General features: G+C 41.6%; 1 long non-coding RNA gene across 1 annotated transcript; it reads right to left on the reverse strand.

The window, feature by feature from the left end:
• Positions 1-3000: 3000 nt before the first annotated feature.
• LOC142108162 (uncharacterized) lies at positions 3001-6581 on the reverse strand. The gene is made up of 3 exons (XR_012680111.1): positions 6409-6581; positions 5177-5629; positions 3001-3233 (listed from the first exon to the last, which is right to left on the reverse strand). It is a non-coding gene; the product is annotated as an uncharacterized LOC142108162 (long non-coding RNA).
• Positions 6582-6913: the final 332 nt, after the last annotated feature.

The raw sequence follows: 6913 nt of genomic DNA on the forward strand, positions 1-6913 counted from the left end.
TTCCTGATGATAAAAAAGAGTTAAATAAATAAATTTACAACAAGCCGTGTGCTCCCAGCAATAGCATTCATTGCCTAGCAAACTTACTTCTCTGTGTCCCACTTCTGCATTCACATTTTGGGAGGTATCCATATAGAGGGGACGACAAGCACTAATCTTACACATTGGCCCACTCATTTCTTAAAACGCCCGTGGTCCCAACATGCATATGGAAAGAAATGATACTCACTACAGTTTATAATGGTGATCTACTGTACTGTAGATTAAAATATTAGAAATACACATTTTCATCAGCATTCTGTTTCTTTTAATCTCAGATAACTTATTTTTAAAGTTATAATTATTATTAATATATAGGTGGCCCCAGGGCTCTTCTGTTGCCACCACATGTAAGTGACAATTGTTTTTATTTGCACTCTCAATTCAAATAAATTATTATTATAGAGCAATAGATTGCTATAGGTTACATAGAATCTATTAGTTAGTTAACATATATGTGATGAAATGTAGTATATATAATGACTGATTGTTATTTTCTGAATTTATGTATCACACTGTGAATATTTTATGTAACCTTTCAAAGTGTATTTGGTTAACTGACCTGAGTCTGACCTAGGCAAGTGTCAATGGTCTTTTAAAAGTAGCCAGGCCCAGAGACAGATAAACTCTCTGAGTAGTTTGTGTATGTAGAGGAGTTAGACTTAGCCAGGCAGAAAGAGCAGAGGTGATAGATTCTCTGAGGTGCCCAAACACCTCAGTGATAGATAATTTAATTTTGAGAACAGTGATTGCAATAACAAAATGACACAAGTCTAACACTCCACACTCAACAATTGCTTCTCAAACAAGTCCCATCTTGGATCTGTTTTCCTTAAACTTTGGCATTGGGATTGGTTTTGTCATAACATCTGCCAACATATTGTCAGCCTCACAATAAGTAAGCAGATTCACATTTTGCTCCACTAGGCCAGAAACATCAACATGTTTGGTTCTAGCGTTTATCTTTTTAATTGCAAGCTGATTATCCTCAAACAATACTGTCTGTTAAGGTACTGGCTCTCCAAAATCCTGTAATAGCTGACTTAACCAAACAACATATTGACTGGCATAGGTCGCTGATATGTATTTGGCTTCTATTGATGATAGAGCAATGTACATTTGCTTTTTAATGGACCATGAGATTGGACTGCTCCCAAGTTTGAACAAGTAGCCACTTGTTGACTTCCAATTCACTGTAATCACCTGCCCAATCTGAATTTACAGATTCTGTTAATTCAAACTGCCTTTCGCTTGAACACTTGAACGATAATGAAGAATCAAACACTGAGGACACCTACAAATAAAATCCGAATTGTGCAAAAAATGATTTAAATATAAACAGGCTTACCTGAAAACCGACACTGCAGATCAATGGGACCAGCATGCTGACAGCAAGTTATTTTGAATGGACAGCTGTTCGGCAGTACAATTTTACGTCATGGCGACATCTATAGATGTTAATTTAAAGCGTCAATGTCGGGTTAAGTGTTTAAAGACTTAACCTGCAGGGTCCCAACATTGCCGCTTTAAATTAACGTTCATTGAGGTCTCGATGACGTTAAACTGTACTGCCGAACAGCTGTCCATTCGGAATTACTTGCTGTCAGCATGCTGGTCCCATCAGTGATCTGCAGCGTCTGTTTTCAGGTAAGATTTTATTTGTAGGTGTCCTTGTTGTCGGATTTGTGGTTATTGTTAAAACGATTACCGCTTTCGCTGTCTATAACATGTTCAAGCCATGTGTGTGTTTAAGGCAATGCATGACTATCTTAATTGCTTTCTAATCTCTTTACTTCAGTTTACTCACACATCTGCAAAGATAAGACAGCTTTTCATATATATGGCTGTGTAATAGTTGCAACACACAAAAGTGCTTCCCCCTTCCTGCTTGTCTATACTGTTCATTACTTTGTATTGTAGGAAATAATCTTCTCCTTAAAAACTGATTGAGAATTGTACTGATTTTAGCAGGCTAATTGAGTAGAAAACTTCCATCTTCTTCTCGATGTATGTGGAATCTTAGTTAAGTATGTCACCTATCCCAGATCCTTAGTACTAAAGTCTGAGTTTAGAACTTCACTTAGCTTTATAATTTCTTCTTTTTCTCCATGGGCAATAATCAAGTCATCATTTAAGAGCAGACACATACATTTCGCATACTCAACTTCGAGTATACATATGTATCTGTCTTACTTCGTGTGAACTCTTGTTCTAATAAAAATTAATTTTACAGTTTCCTGCTTTTTTGGTACTCTGTTTAGCAACGGGCGCAAAAGTGGTATCATAAACTTCACCATATTTTGGAGAATATCCCTTTGCCACTAATCTTTCCTTAAATCGATGAACCTTACCTTCAGAGTCACATTTGGTTTCAAAAACCCATTTGCTTCTAATCGCATGTTTCCTTGAAGGTAGCTCTGTAATTTCCCATATCTGGAGCTGTTTGAGAGACTCCAATTTTGATTCATTAAGACACTCATAGCAAACTTATTGTGTGCTCTTTTTTAAAATGAATTCAATTTGGTTGTACGCACATCCGTATTAAACTCAAGTGGATCTGAAGAAACATCTTTGTTGAATACAGGTCTAGGTAAGCTCTGCTCTGACAGACACAATACACTATAGCGCACAAGAGGACCTAAGGAACCTAGGAACTAAGTATGAGGTTTCTATACCCGTGGGGATCTCAATTACTGCCGTACTACAAACATCAACGGAGGTGGCAATTACAGGTGTATCGCTTCCCGTTGAAAGTTCCAATATGACTGTTTCACACCGTCTGGCAAGATACCAACAAGCCTTTCTTTTATAGCAAGGAGAAATAGAGGTCCTGTGTCAATTATATATCTGGGCATTAACTAAGGCTGCATTTCTGTCTCTCTTGAGAGTGGGATCAAATTTCTCAGATATATTATGTATTTTTAAGTGTTTGTTAAGGAATTTTTTCTATGAGACACATAATGTTATTGATGTTTTTAATGTGATATTTTCGATTATTTGATTCCAAAATAAATGGTTTACATTATCCACAGTTCACACGTATTTTGTAGTTATACAATCACTGTTGCACGTTTTCTAGTATAATACCTTCAATGAGGGCTGTAGACCTCTTGCAATTAGTGTTATATAACTGCAGCCATATCAACCGCCATAAGGGAATTTTTTCTTTATAGACACAATACACTGCAGGATACCTACTGTCACGGGCACTAGGAGTCTTTACCCAGGGATCACCAGGTGATAGGCTTACCAGAGCAGTATAGATGGTAATATGGTACTCTGGTAGCAGGGTGATCACGGAACAGGAAATAGCAGATGATGGAGATGCTCAGGAAAGTCTATGACTAGCAGCACTGGTAATATGGATGTAGAAATACACGAGGAACTGTATGGACAAAGGACACGTGAAGGTAGTCAGTGGTCTGCGGTAGCAAGTTGTACCACTGCTATAGTGAGGAGGAATGTCCAACAGAAACGAGGAGGTGATGAGAGTCAGCGGTCTGCGGATAGCAAGTTGTACCGCTGTCTGAGTGAAGGAATGGAATCCACGTGGAGGTATCCGGGGAGTCAGTGGTCTGCGTTAGCAAGTTGTACCACTGCTATGTGAGAGGATACTGGAACAGGTGACACATGAAACAGGGATCAGTGGTCTGCCACTAGCAAGTTGTACCACTGAATATATATGTGAGGAGGAGCACGGGGAGAGACTGCAATACAGGGGATACACGGGCACCTTAAACTTGATCCACAATAACATGCACAATATATTAATGACTGAACAGCACTGCAATAATAGAAAGTCACTTGAGGAAATCCGGCACCAGATAACACAGTCAATGATGGCAATAGTCTCAGCGGATAGTAAACTCCAGAGGAGAACAAACTCAGTCCAGCAAGATATGCAATACACCAGCACAGTCAATGAGAAGTATGCATACCGTGGTTCAGAAGCAGGCTGTCAGACAGGAGTGCAGAGATACCTGAACGGCTAGAGGCCGGCAGGATGCGAAGTCCCTGGAGGGGTGAAGCGGTAATCAAGTAGGTGCAGCGCACAGGTAGGTAGACCAGCAGGGGAACAAATACTCAGGAAGCAGTAGTATGTAGGACTGGACTCCTGGAGGACCCTGAAGAGTAGCGATGATCTAGATGAGATGAAAACAGTGAGGCGCAGATCCGATGCAGACTGGCGAGTAGAGACCAGCGGGAACACGGAGAAGCACGGAGAGTGGGTCAGCTGTTGTAGGACGAGTAGAACTGAGAAGTAGCAGCAGCAGGACTCTGCAGATACACGGAGGTAGCGGATGGCAACCAGCAGGTGCAGCAACGATGAAACACGGGAGAGCAGAGCTGAGCTGGAACTGTTGAGCACGGAGAGTAGCGGATAGGAATCAGTTGTAGCAGTCTCGAGGAAACACGGGAGAGATGAGATGAGCTGAAGACTGAAGCGCACGGAGGCAGCGGATAGGAATCAGCCAAACAGTCACGATGAAACACAGGCGAGTTGAAGTAGATTGAAGACTGTAGTGCACGGAGGCAGCGGATAGGAATCAGCTAACAGTTATGATGGCACACAGGTGAGTTGAAGTAGATTGAAGACTGTAGTGCACGGAGGCAACGGATAGGAATCAGCTAACAGTCACGATGATACACAGGAGGATTGAAGTGGCTTGAAGACTGTAGTGCACGGAGGCAGTGGATAGGAATCAGCTAACAGTCACGATGATACACAGGAGGGTTGAAGTGGTTAGGAAGACTGTAGTGCACGGAGGCAGCGGATAGGAATCAGCTAACAGTCACGATGATACACAGGAGGGTTGAAGTGGTTAGGAAACCACAGGAGTAGAAGTGGTCTGGAAACCACAGGGGTAGAAGTGGTTTGGAAACCACAGGAATCAGCAGCGCTGAATACACGAGGAAACACCTTCAGAGGCTCATGGGACTGAGACTCCAAGATCAGGCCCCGTGGTATTGACCACAGGTGCTTAATATAGGGAGTGTTGCCTGATCTGCCAATTAAGTTAAAGGAACAGGTACTGAAGGGTTTGAAAGGGCTGCGCATGCGCAGACCCTCAGGATGGAGGACGGCCACGGTTCCTAAATATACGGGAAGAAGCACTCACAGTCCGGTGAGTGACACCTACAATACATATGTGAGATATAAAATCCCAGCGGATGTACAGCGAAGATTCCTCCGAGGGTAGTTAAGGTACAGCCAGGTCTGGTACACAATAGTAGATGTTCGTCACGCCAAAAGATGATCCAGTAGAGTAATCAGGGCCAACCGGGTCTAGTACACTGTAGCAGAAGCCTGTCATGTCAAAGGATAATCCAATAGAGTAGTCTGATCAAGCCAGGTCAGGTATACTAGGAGGTCACAGGAGATGCAGGAAGGAACACAAGGAGCAGATACAGGGAGCCAGGAGTCAGGAGTGTAACCTGTTGCTCTGACACAGGGCTTGTGTCAGAGTGCAGTTTAAATACAGAGGACAGGCGGAGTTTTGAATTCCCCACCGGGGGTCACATGAACGGCGCTGCGTGAGGTTTGGGGAGCAGGTGAGTATAACACCTATGTTTCCAAATCAGATTTGACCTGGGAGAGAAAGTTAGGGTAGTTAGCTTGGAAGAACTGGCTGTATTGCTTGGTAATATGGATGCCTTACTATTTAAGTTTCTTTTGGTACCATTTGAAGGGGAATTTTTGGATGAGGTTTGTTTTAATGGTGTCTGTGAGGTAGAAGTCAACAGTTTCTATCTTTTGAGGGCTAATTTTATATCCTGTAATACGGCCATAAGTGTCAATGTCTGCAAGTAGCAGAGGCAAGAAAACAGATGGGTCCAATAGAGTCAGAATTAGGTTGTCTGCAAATATGGAGATTTTATGTTCTGATTTTCCCACCTTGATCCCCAGGACGATGCTATTGGAGCAATCATAATATAAAAGGGGATAAACCGCTCTTCCTACATGGTTATGTAAAATGCTGCCTTAGATGGAAATACCTTGTGAAAAGGGGGGATCCCTTCCCCTATAGAGACAAATAAGTTAAAATGGTATAACCTGGCATAAAAGTGGAATATGAAACTGATGAAAAAGATACAACAAAATGTATTAAAATTATATAATATCTCAAATGATCCGGACAAACAATAACCTATAATAGCAGGACATAAAAAACATATAGACAAGAGAAAAACTCCTTGGTTAGTGTATAGATAAAAAAAATAGTCCACTAAAAAATTCCACACTAGATATACTCTTCCAGGAAAAGGATAGGTGGGTAAAAAGTAAGGTCAGTCATATATCAAAAAGAAGGAGATCCTGCATTGCACAAATATGTTCACAGAGAGGGATAATAAAACTCAGTCACTCACTCAGGTATCCTGGTGAAAATCCGCTATGTGGTCTCCGGGTAATTCCTCTGTGAGACACCACAAGTCCCTATTTCCGCAGTCTTGCTTTAATGCTCCCGATATCCTCTTCAGTGCACACCAAGGTCCAAGCTGTTAAATGTAACGTGGTCCGGAAGGGAAGTTATGGCAAGTCAGCTGATATCTTCTGCCGCACGGTCCGCGCATGCGCTATTGGCAGATGGAAATGAAGCGCTAAGACAGCTAGATATGAAATGTGATAGAAGAAATTAATGAATGAATGGATGAAAAGATAAAATTACCTACGCGTGTCGCTCGTGAGGAGCTTCCTCAGGGATGTTATTAAAAAAGAGTGTCCTGCCTTTTATGGAGGAGTATATTCAATGATTGGTTACATTAACTCAATGGGCATTTTCTTTATTTCACATATCAAAGCACAGTTCCAATAGAGGCCCGATAGAATAGTAGTAATGTGTCTTTTTTTGTGGGCTATCTTGTTGAAGTGCAA

The sequence above is a fragment of the Mixophyes fleayi genome, chromosome 1 (genome assembly GCF_038048845.1).
Source record: "Mixophyes fleayi isolate aMixFle1 chromosome 1, aMixFle1.hap1, whole genome shotgun sequence".
Taxonomy (NCBI): Eukaryota; Metazoa; Chordata; class Amphibia; order Anura; family Limnodynastidae; genus Mixophyes; species Mixophyes fleayi.